The sequence below is a fragment of the Acipenser ruthenus genome, chromosome 7, assembly GCF_902713425.1.
Source record: "Acipenser ruthenus chromosome 7, fAciRut3.2 maternal haplotype, whole genome shotgun sequence".
In the NCBI taxonomy this organism is placed as follows: Eukaryota; Metazoa; Chordata; class Actinopteri; order Acipenseriformes; family Acipenseridae; genus Acipenser; species Acipenser ruthenus.
Genome location: NC_081195.1, coordinates 6,773,797 through 6,786,934, shown reverse-complemented (window position 1 = coordinate 6,786,934; position 13,138 = coordinate 6,773,797).

The window sequence follows — 13,138 nt, the reverse complement described above, 5'->3', positions numbered from 1 at the left end:
CTGATTTGAAAGAATTTGACTTGTTTGTGTTCAGTGGTGGGTTGCAGAGAAAAATGAAAGAAACAGCCGCCGACATTTAGAGTGAGGCTCCTGCTGTGCTTCCTGTCTCCCTCCGTTTGTGTGTGTGTGTGTGTGTGTGTGTGCCTGTGTGCGTGTGTGCGTGTGTGTGTGTGTGTGTGTGTTTTTAACCATTTTAGAAATTAGTATTTTAAAGGCATTGGGGTTTTAGAGAATTGTTGGAGAAGGGGAGTTTTAAAGTATTGGTTTTATTTTTTATTTTAGTAAGGCCTGTCTCTTCGATTGTATTTAGCAGCTCTGTACTTTGTTCTTTTTAATTATAATTAAACATGTATTGTTTTTATTGAACAGTGCAAACCCCATGCCGTGACTGCGCATTCTAGACTCGTCCTATTTGTTAAATATAGTTAACCACCTGTGTTTAATAAAACGATGTTCATTGCCCTGCAAATTGTTGTGGTCTTACTTTATTTCCCTTTTGGTATTCTGCCCGACCGATCCCACCCCGATCAGAAAGAACCAGTGCCCCTCCCGGGTGCTATACCAGCTTCTTGGTTCTTCTTTTGTTTTGTTTGTTTGGTCTTTGGTCTGTACTTTGCAAGTCTGGAGGTGGAGGAGAACCCTCACAACTGCATGTGGAACCAGGGTGAGCTAAGGAGCACTGCAGGTTTAACCGGGATACTTGGGAACAGAGGTAGGGATACTTTTAGGGGATTTATTAATCCTACCCAAGTTTATGTAGGAAGAAAGTTCCTGAAGTGGGACTTCCCTTTTAGTGGGAGTAGCTCTTAGCCACCTTTAGCCACCTTTTATTTCCTAGTTGTTTTTGTACAGTGTTTTGTTTTTGTATTTTTGTTCTTCATGTACTGCAAGTGGATATATTGCCTCCCACACTAGGGCTACCATTGCTGGTACCCTAGTGGCAGCCAACTGCAACTGCATGCTTGTGATTAAATCAAACCTGGATGCCTGAGTGGTGTTTCAAACTCAAACCCTCTGTGTCTCTTGTTCTCTCATCGGATACCCACACAGTAAGAGCTCGCCCCTGTTACACATGGTCAACTGAGGACAGAGAAAATGCAAACACTACACAAAAGATCTTAAGACATTTTCTAACAACCATCAGTGAGACCCAGCAAAGTCATCAAATTTCCCTGGTGGAGCGCGACCCAATTCTGGCCAATTTATACAGCATGTCTGCAAGAAAGATGGTGAGGAATACCAGCCAAATTATCTCAGAAGCATACAGCAGTACATAGTATAGACAGATATTTTGCTCACCATAACTACAAGTCTCGCATTTTCCATGGAAATGAAATGGAATATATGTATACACATAGTACTTGCACATTTGAGAGGATGTGTAATTAGGCGTCCGAACAAATGCTAAGCTTACTACTGTGTACGACCAGCTTCTGTATTTTGCATGCAGCAGACCCCAGACCATGGAAAATAACCAGCATGACAGAAATATAGATGTAGAGGAAAACACTTAAAAGGTTGAACTCTGTCCCAGGTGGAAGGATTCCCTGACACAGATGTGAGTTGATGTAAATGGACAGGGTCTCAGTTTGTGCATTAGCTGGTTGTAACTGTGGTGCTCAGTCAGGCATTCAGCCTGTCTGCTAAAGCATGAGTCATCTGAGCTCGGCTCTATCAGAGTGCATTCTGAGCAGAGGAAATCAAGGTGACCCTTTTGTGCAAGGATTTAGAGGGACAGGAGTGCACTGACCTGATGCATTTGGGTTGAAAAATACATGTAGATTCAGCCACTTTATTTATTTATTTATTTTTTATTTATCATGTTCATTAAAAAAATAATATTCTAAAATGGTTATTAAGATAAAGTGAATATTTATTTAGGGAACTGAGCGCAATAATCCATTCTTTGATAGTTCACATAAAGGGGGGTTATTTTTTTCTTTTTTTTTTATTGAGTGAACAATTATTATTTTTATTTATTTTCCCCCAATTTGAAATGGCCGATTATGTTTTTTCTCCTCACCCAGCATGGACGTTCTGAGGGCAAATGCGCGTCCTCCGATCTCACAAGCCTAAAGCCAAAATCGCTTTTACACCAAGCAATCCAGAGCAGAAGTGGGCAGGCTACGATCCCGGAAGACAGAGATCAGCCCTGCTTCTTATCCATTCTGAATATGCTCAGTGTCTGGCCAGTAGGCTTCACTGTTGCACGACGAGGAGAATAAGCAAGTCACTTAACCTCCTTGTGCAAGTCACTTAACCTCCTTGTGCAAGTCACTTAACCTCCTTGTGCTTCGTCTTTCGGGTGAGACGTAATTGTAAGTGACTCTACAGCTGATGCATAGTTCACACACCCTAGTCTCTGTAAGTCGCCTTGGATAAAGGCGTCTGCTAAATAAACAAATAATAATAATAATAAGACCCTGGCGCTTTCCCATTCCCCACCCCGGGAGTGTCGGAGCCAATGTGACGCCCCCTTCGGAGTCCCAAGCAAAGTTCGGCTTCTTTGCACAGCCTGAACGTGAACCAGCACCGTTATTTAAACATAGCAATTCACAGGAAGTTTTAAAGTTTAAAAAAAATCTTTACAGCAACTGGTCCACCTCCACTTACCACTGCAAGTAAGACTTTCTGGTTACATCTTAGTTTAGGTATCCGTTACAATCTATAAACATGGTATTAATTGTGTTATTCACAGTTATAGATAATGATAATAAATAAACACTGATTGGCAATCATTTTTTAATTTTTTATTATTTGGTACCACTTTAAAATAATGGCTGCAAATTCATAATACATTTTGATTGAATAACACCTGACTATGATATGCACTTCCTCTGAGTTCTGAAATCATTAGTTTTGAATTCAGCCTGTTCATTTCTGTGGAGTCCATTTACCTGTATTCATTCAATTTTACTTTGTAACAAATGATGCTGCTCACATGCATATAGCATTCATTCATGCATGAATCAACGCTTCTCACAATCCCCTGGTGGGCGAGTAAGAGGGTGCTGCACACGAGTCTAGAATGTGCAGTCACGGCATGGGGTTTGCACTGTTCAATAAAAACAATACATGTTTAATTATAATTAAAAAGAACAAAGTACAGAGCTGCTCAATACAATCGCAGAGACAAGGGTTAAGTGCAACGTGGCATGAGACATGGTAGACTGCCAGTGGTAAACAACACAGTTCTGGTACCTGCTGTAGACTCACTGTTGCTAATTTAAATACCACGTGGTGGCTGATTAGCAGAGTTCAGTGCTAAATCTCAGGACCTGTCGGCAGTAAAAGCCCCCCAAAAAGGCTAATTACGTAGACATGCTGTGCTCCTTGATCTAGCATTGCTGAGGAGTGATTCCAGCTTCAGCAAGGTGTAACCTCTCTGGAACGCTAATCCACAATGCAAGTGCAGTACAGAAGGTATTCACAGTTCTACATTCTTAGGCTTTTCCAAATGAGCCCTTACCCATACTTTCCCTGTTTATTTTTTGTCATTGCACTGCAAAGGATTAAGCAGTCCAGCAGGTCTTTTCACTACTGCATTAAGTGAAATTGTGTGTAAGACATACATTTACACACACACACACACACACCCCACTCATTTAGAGTTTTTTTCATGTAATCCAGTCTCTTACATAAACTACCAACTATGTTGAATCCTGTTAAAAACCACCCTGAATAGCACAGCTGTTGCATTAATAGCAGGCAGCTACCCCAGGTCAGGAGGGTTTTAACAGTGGTAGAACATGCTGAAAGCCGGACTGTGAATCTAACAAACACAGACACAGTACAATTTTAAACTGCATGGGAGTTCAAGCCTTGTTTAATGTCAGGATCCGGCTTCGACCTCACCCACAGGCTAATCTCCTAATGGAGATTTGTACCAATTGATGGATAATACTCTGAACCCTCTTAATCTAGGGACCTGCTAATAAACCTTCCCACAGCAGATTACTGTATCTGTTTGTTTAAAACATAAAAGGATGAAGCATGTGTTTCCTGGATGTCTACATTTCTAGTATTACATGACCAACCCTGCTGAGATTCTGTGGTCTCTAAAAATAAATAAATACATAAATACATAAATACATAATATGCTATATAATATATCATTCCATAAACTGCTAAATAAATGGATGATGAATTCAGAAAAAAAAACAAAAAAACAAAAAACACTTTTGAATGTAATTTTAAAATATATTTTTTCATTTAAAAATTCTGCAGATTCATTTTCTGGGATCTTCCAATCCCACGATGATGCTAATTGCGTTTTTACACCCAGAAGCTTGAGAGTGGATGTCAGCAATCTGCCGGCCCCTGGAGAACAAATTACAGCCCTGCAGGTGTCCGCTTGAGGTCCAGGCCCCTGGCCTGTAGGGTCTGCTGTAGCCTGATGAGGAGAAACAGTCCCTGATGACTTTGCCTCCTTCACCAGTGGGAACACCAGAAAGCCAATGGAATCCCCAGAGACGATATACAACTTGTCACATCCAAGAGGTGAACCTGCGCTCCCCTTGACTGTGTGACTCACACTGCACAGTGAGCCACTCTGACACGACAATCACCAATATCTCAAGCCAAAACTCAGTTAGGGATACAACCATAGATTATAAACTAGAATGTTAAAAAGGAGGAAATCAGAGTAACAATGTTGACAGAAAGCTATGCAAGAATATTAAAATGGGCTCAGGTAATGTTTTTTTTTCTATGCCTTTATATCAGGTTTCTTTTCATATTCAATATATATATTTTTTCCCTTGGGGTAAATTACTGATGTTGTGAAACTATTTATTAAATAGAAAATCTATATTAAAAAAAAAAAAAAAACATTCCCTGCTGACTTTCACATATTTCACAAAGATACCATTTCTTGTTGTGAAATTGAGATGGCCATGACCTCATGTCACAGCAGAAAGAACAGACTAGATGTAACCCTTTTATAAATGGCTTTACTTTTTGTTCAGCGTTTAAACATCAGTGTTAAAAATCAAGTTGGATTTTTTTTTTCAATTAATGATACTCAAGGAAAACGGAAAAGAAAAGAGGAGTTTTGAAAAGGAATCCTTGGTTGATTCCGATTTATTGTTTGACAGCAAACCTCCACTCCACATGGGGAATAATTGACAGTTTCACTGGAGTTATTGACAGGGCTGTGCTCTGTCTATCGATATTAATTATGCTTCTTGATTCGGAGACGCTAACCCCAGGATCCGTGAGAAAATTGAGGTATTAACAGCTTTATGAGAAGTGCCGAGGGGTGTAGAGATAAGGAAGAAAGGCCTGGGGCGAGAGGCTTGGCAATGTTTGGCAATATCTCCTTTGAAAATAACTTTTAATAAGTCTCCAGGTGAGCCAGTCCAGTAGTAATATTTTCAGCCTTCTATAACCCCCGCCTCTATGGGACTTGGAACAAAATTGTCAAAACTTGGAACACAACATATGGAATGAAAAAGACTGGCACAGGGCTATTGCAATAGGCAAACTCTGACGTATTGTTTGCAATATTGTAGGTGGAAGAGCAAAAAGTGTCATCATTTTTTTTTTAACAGAAATTGCTGTTAGCATCACTTTCATTTGTTATACTGTTTGGAAATGGCTGGTTATTTCTTATAGGAGGAGGTTGTGGTCCAGTGGTTAAAGAAAATGGCTTATAACCAGGAGGTCCCCAGTTCAAATCCCACCTCAGCCACTGACTCATTGTATGACCCTAAGCAAGTCACTTAACCTCCTTGTGCTCTGTCTTTCAGGTGAGACGTAATTGTAAGTGACTCTGCAGCTGATGCATAGTTCACACACCCTAGTCTCTGTAAGTCGCCTTGGATAAAGATATCTGCTAAATAAACAAATAATAATAATAATAATAGTTTTACAGAGCTTAAAAACTGGCATCAAATGCATTAATAATAACTATATATTGTATGCAATATCAATGGGAAGCTGCTGTTCCTGTGGATCATTGGAGTTATTTGGATGTTGACCTAATACAATCCCATTGAAATTCATAACAATCTGCTGTCATTATTTTAAAGTAAATGGTTACAAATACAACGCTAATTTCTTTCTTTCTTTTTTTAATTGCTGCACTGATAGGAAACTAATACACAATGCAACTGCTGGGTAAATATTATCCTCAAAATGTAAATCAGTGACATAAGCCAATTTTGCGTAGGAAAACTGAAGGTGGAATTGCCAATCAGTATTTCTAATTCACAGCTTATTTAAAGCAGCCTAATTGCAATCCTGCTGGGAGCCTCTGCATTATTGAACAAGAAGTGACAACATGCTGAAAATAGAAAACTACTCTATTCCTGTCAATTTTTGTCAACTTGTGTTGCTGAACTTGAAGTGGAGTGTGGCAGGGTGAAAGCCCTGCTAGTGCACAGGTGTGGGTGTCTGTTTTGAAATTAGGTTGGCAGGGAGGGGGTTAAATTCCTCCTTGCAGATACATGTGGGGATGTGGCTGGAGTCATAAATTGAATAATGGGTGATTAATTAGGCTACAGTCACAGGGTATAAAAAGAGTGATCATTGGTGTTAATGTTAGACTTAATGTTGGCGATTGAGGTGGAGGTCCATGTTTTGTGTTGCTGTGCTGTGTTTATGTCTGTGAGTTTTTGTAGACCTTTTGTTTTGGCCCTTGTGCCGTTTGTTTTGTTGAATGTGTTTTTGTTAGTACTGTCTTTGTATTAAACGTACACACTAGCGCTTAAACTGCAGCTTCTGTCTCTGGCTGTACTTCCTGACATTCACCACCTGGACTGTGATGCTATCCTTTCCACAAGAGCCTTTGAGTGTCACCTGACCAGTAAAAAAGGGAACACTAAAGGCTGAAATCCACAGATAAATACACTTATTTCATGCAATAAGGTTTGTACTGGCCTATAAATGAATTACAGTAACGTAATTAAAAATCTTATTTGAATATAACATACAATCTTTTGAGTGTATGAAACCCAGTACTAGATGTAGGGCAAGTACAAGTCTGAAGCTCTGATTTACCTTTCCATAGGCCATGGCACTTATTGTTCTTTGACATTCTCTTCTTCCATGCTCACTGACTTGCCTATGAGTGCTAAACTTTATCCCCCATTAATCCCCCTTGCTCCTCCTACCCTGCTGAATCATTTGATCAAAGGCAGCTACAGTATATATAGCACTTGCAACCAGATGGTTACACAGAAGCTGATTTATGTATTACTGCAGGTGAAATGAAATTATCTAAAATGCTTTTTCAATTTGTGGTCCTATTTTATGGAGCCTTTGACTGTAGTGTCTTAAATCAGGAGGACTCTTTACATCCTCTGGAAAACAAGTTTAAAAAGGGATTTTTAAATAACATTAGACTGCTGAACTGGAAATTAGATTCCAGACAGTAAATGCCAGTCTTTGTAACTGGGTTTGGATTGAAAAATGCTTTTTATGGGTGGTTTCTGTAATCTAATGTTGCAGGCTTTTTCTACTGGATTATATTTATTGCTTCACTTTTTACAAAAAGAATAATTATAAAACTGCATGAGGATTGTAGGAGGCAGTTGCCTCTTTGTCTAGGCAAAACAACACTGATACTTTTCAGATTCTTTTGTAAGCTTTGAATATAAGACTTTATAGTATTTCATAGGAGATATTGCTTTTAAAATATATGTGCTTTATGATTCAGCTGGTGATCAGAGGATTTTTTGTTTCTTCAAATAGAGCAGGACTTTTTAAGAGCACCTTAGTTGTTCCTTGCTAGTTATGTATCAGCATATTAAGTCAGAGGTCAGTGTCATGGTCATCAGCACATTTATCATGAAGAGTTTATATAGTCCTGCAAATGTGAAGTCACTACTTCTAATGGTTTCTGAGATACAAAGCTTGGGCACTTTGTTGTTGACACTTTATTTCTTTATTTCTTTATATTTCACCAGTCCCTCCCCATGAGGCATTTTTCACCTATTCAGTTCTTATCACTTACATTTCAGATTCACCAAAAAGAAAGCTACAATACCTGAGGTAGACCAAAAGCCTTTCACTTCCATATCTTGCAACATAATCTCATTGCTGTTAGCACAGTAATAGTCAGAGGAAGAAAAGCCTTTGCTTTTTAATGCAATTTCTGTCAGGAATCACCAGACGGGAACAGGAATTCACCCCTTTGCTCTGACAGAAGGTTTAGGTGGGCTCTCTATCGGCAGACAGACATCTGGATTTTTGGTTAATGAGATAGAGATTTGGTAGGTCGATACTGAAAGTCACAATGAATATCTCCTGACCCTACGGCACTGGTCTCTATTTCGTTTGCTTTGTCAAATTTAAAGAGCAGCTTGGTACACGTTCAGAAATATCACATTTATCTCACTGATCACCTCCTGGTGACTGAAAAACAAAACAAAAACTTGCATATGAAAAAGTACAACATACAAAGCAGTTAAGGACACCTAGCCCCTGCTAATATAACCAGGTATGTGTGTCTGAAACGCGTGGCAATCCCCAAATCAAAAGGGCTGCAATAGAAAAAGAGCATTAGAGGCTTGAAAAGAAGAAAGCAGAGCTGAAAGGATGCTTTCCCCTTTCTTTCATCCCAAGTAATTATCCAGGATCTGTTTTGCATTGAGACAGCTATTAATGCCATCACCTCTTTAACTGGGTCGCCTGCTAACCAGACAGTTATTACAAAACTGATTTCAAATAAGATGGGCTCTTTGATTTTAGTATTGAGTTTAAAAAAAGACTTTCAAATGTCAAAAAGAGATAGAAAACCATGTATTGACTCATTTCTTTTTTTATGTTGAACACAGATTTTTTCAACTCTGTGCACACAGACTGGAGAAACCCCTCCATTTCAAACTGTATTTATACATCATGCGGCACAAATGAACTGCATCTGACCGCATGGCTCAATGGATTTGAATCATGTGATACCCCATAATCATGAGACACGATAGGTGAAAAGGGCCTTTTAATAGCTCTTACAAGATTGTTTCACAGAAGATTGGAAATATATTGGGCAGGCTTGGTCTTCTCTTGTCAGGGTTCTTGTGCCCAAGCTATAGTACATGAGTAGACCCAGGTTTGAATAAATTACATACAGCTTCCAACAAAACCACCTAAGTTTTAAGCATCAGAACTGATTAGGTAAAAGAAATGTAATGTTTGCAAAGGAAAATCATGTTACAAGGTGCAAAGGCAATTGCACAAACTGGAGACATGGGTCTCTATTTAAAAAGCAGTTTTAAGATGTTTATGAAACTGTTCTATGCTGTTGTTAATGAAGCCATCAGTAGTCCAGAACAGTTTCAGGAATACCAAACTTGATTTTAAACATAGAAACAAACTTTAAAAAACATTCTTGAAAATAACACATGAGTTAAGACTGTGTATAGAGAATGGAACTCCCTATACCTTACCATCAAACAGCATTGCTTTAAAACTAGTGCAAACAAGAAGTACATCAAATCTTGATTTATCTTGACTTGCAAGCAAGTGGCATAACCCTCTATTGTATATAATATGTTTAAACATACTTCTAAAAGGCTTGCTAGAAAGCAAGACACTAATGGACAATTGTGAGGGTCTGGAACCAACTCCCCAGTAATGTTGTTGAAGCTGACACCCTGGGATCCTTCAAGAAGCTGCTTGATGAGATTATGGGATCAATAAGCTACTAACAACCAAACGAGCAAGATGGGCTGAATGGCCTCTCATCTGTAAACTTTCTTATGTTCTTATGTTGTAACAAACACAAGGGGTCTATTTTAATGATCTAAACAGTGCCGGATCTAAATACTATTGTATTTTTTGTATATTAATGAAGCTCTGGTTTTCCCCCTGGGTGATTTATTATGAACATTATGTAAAAATACAGTGAAGTGATCATTGAAATTGACCAATGAACAGATCTGTGCAATCATAAACTGACAGAAACCTCTGGGTAAAAAAAGAAGATTACTGTTTGGAAGATGTTTTTAAAGGCAAAATAACCATTACTGTAGTCAAACTAGACACTAAACACAGAGAAGCACTCTTTTGAGTTTTTTTTTTCTTTCAACAAAACACATAAACATTTATTAATCTAAATGTGCCCGTTACTATAGCTACAATAAATAATTCTGAGTAAATTAAAGAAGTACACAAAAAAGAAGCTCTCCCACACAACTCAGCATTGATATGTGCAGAACAGAAATGACAAGTCATTAAACGGAGTATCATTCTCTGAAGTCCACACCACCCACCCACTGCTGCAGTGCAAGACTGGCAGCAGCAGTATCTTTAGTCTGCCAAGGGTTTTAGAAAGATGACTTTTCTGTTCCTGCCCAATCACTTCTCCAAATAAGAACCCAGTGTCTTCAGGGATGTATTCCATTGGAAAGAAAGAAAGAAAGAAAGAAAGAAAGAAAGAAAGAGACATTTAAATGACATTAATTAAAAAAACAGGAAAATAAATACTTTTGTTCAGTATATGAGAACAAATTCATTATTTACAGAAAAAAAACATCTTCCACAAACCATCACTGACATAAAATACACTTGAGGGCTGACCAACACCCCACCCCCACCACCCCAACAAAAGACCTTGAGAATGAATACATTAATAACATCTAAAATTGTAACATCGTTTAAATATTTGAGGACATTACATTTAAAAGGGTTTCCACTACTTAATATTTAATAACCACCTGTTGTTCAAATCTGCAACTACAAGCTTCTAAGCAAATTTCTAAGAGAGTTATACATTTATTAGTAGAGGGTAGAAATTATTAACCATGCATTAAAGGATTGAGGTGGACCTCCCTGATCTGTAACGCAATGGCAACCCCCTTTGCATTCTACTTTATTTTGCTCCTACTGGAAACAGCTGACTACGGATACACAGACTGCAAGCCACAAAAAACATTTTGCTCTGATAATGACTCACAAACCAATCACTGAAAGTGTACAAAGCAATTTTGAGTTTTCAAACTGAGTAATATGACAAGGTAATGAAAACTAAAAGCTACCCATGCCTCTGGAATACAAACAATTTCAGAGGTGATTGTCATTTGTAAATATTTTTGTATTTACCTCTACAAGAGAAAGGGCAAAGCTGTGAGTAACTGGCTGTGAGTAAATGATTTGCAGAACATTCAGAATACACTCTGCCATTCCATAACTGGAACATTTGCAATGTATAAATCTCATGTACAAACAAAAAAAAACAGACTTTTCACACTGATGAATACATGTTAAAACAAAAATACTTTTTGGTGTGAAAAGAGGTAAGTAGAGTATTATGATGATAATTTAGCTTTTCAAGTTCATCCCAAACATGCTCAATTGAATCGAGATCACGCCACTGTGGCAGCCATGGAAGGTGCCCAAAGTCTCCGTCATGCTCCTCCAACCGTTTGCACATAATTGGCACGGTGGAAGGGTGCATTGCCACCTTTAAAATAGACCATCATGGTACAAGTGCAGCAATTTTGGATGGACATGATCTGCAACAATGCTTTAGTGAACTAGGGATCTGTCATATTATCATCCCCTGCAAACATAACATAATATAATAATGTAACATACATATGAGACATTTTTCTTTTCTTTCTTTTTTTTCTTTTCTTGGGAACCTGCTTGTAGTTCCTGAGGTCAACTGCATCATCAAGTTGTTACAGGTTGCTTAACTCACTAGGTAAAGCAATTGTTTTTGCTTTTTTGCTTAACACAAAACATTTTACACCCTTCAAGAACTGCACTTTCACAAGTTAACCTAGCCCCTGTTTCTGCTCAGTGTTCAAAATAATAATATATACTTAACAATTCTGAAACATTGGTTAAACATAAACTATAAAACCATACTTTGCAACAGCACATTATATGAAACATGGAGATCAACAGGAAAGTTATTCGGAAGGAAGGTTATCTAAGCTTTTTGGAGAATTTCAACATTTAAAGGGTTCTTACAATTTGACATACTTTGTATTGAACAATCATGTCGAGATGTCCTTTTCCAGATAAAAGCAGTCCTGCACTAAACCCACCATGAAACTGACTTTGACTACCTTACCGTCCTGCAGGGTGTACTGTACATGCTGTCTGCTGAATATCAGAGCAGTCTCCCTGATAAGTAATTTAGATGACTGTGCAAGCTTACGGATGATTCACCAGTAGCTGCTTCAGGAAATTGACATGCAAGAAAGGGCATCACTGGCACAAATCGAATCTGAAAGATTCTGCACTGAAGGTGTTTTAAAGAGAAACTGGCCAATTGATGAAATGGCCTTAATGACTTTCTGCCCTTTAATAAGAGCCTATGTTCTTCTCCTGGTACAGGCAAGCATAACTACAAATAAAATTGAAAGCTTGAGATTTTGTATCAATGTAATGTTGGATTCAGCTTTCCAAACCTAAAGCTATGCATAACCACAAACCTCTGTTCTAAGTCTGCACCATTTTCTTTTAAAAACAAAAACTGGCCGATGTTACAAAACAAACAAGAAACAACTATGATGGATGCAAGAGCTGTAAAATCAACCTCATGTTTAATTGAAACATTTTAAGGAAATAAATGAATAAAAGTATAGTAAAACCCTACCTAAAGAGTCTTATCTTTTTGCAGATAGATGTTGGGGATAGAGGTATAGTAATACTGTTGATAGCAACATGAGGTAGGGAAATGGATTCCATACCATGGTGAGCAGGGTTTAATGGATCTCCTCTAGGGTATAGCAACAACAATCTGATCTTTTTTTAAAGCACCAGTGCTGCCAATTATCTTCTGAATTATCCCACCACATTTAGAAGCCGGTACATTTTCAGCTTCTGTTCCAACAACACTGACTACCATCAAGCATGCAACGGAAGACACACCAAAAATGAACAGTGCAGCCACATTTAAAATGCATGTGAATTGAAGTGGAGCTGCATTATAACTGCTGTTTGAAAATCTGTGCGGTTGAACTGCCTGAGGTCCCCTGAGTGGCTTGTCTGGTAAAGGCACAACTACAAGGAGTGGAGGGTGAATCATACTGTACAGGGAGGGCAGGTTTGTGTTCATGGCTATTCAAAGTTGCTGCCTCTGGCACTCAAACGTGGGATTGGAGATTGTCCACTGACCTTCCTTTCTGCTGGGCTCTTGTGGGGATTGCTGCTGTGAGGGAACAGAATTGGACATTCTAAACAG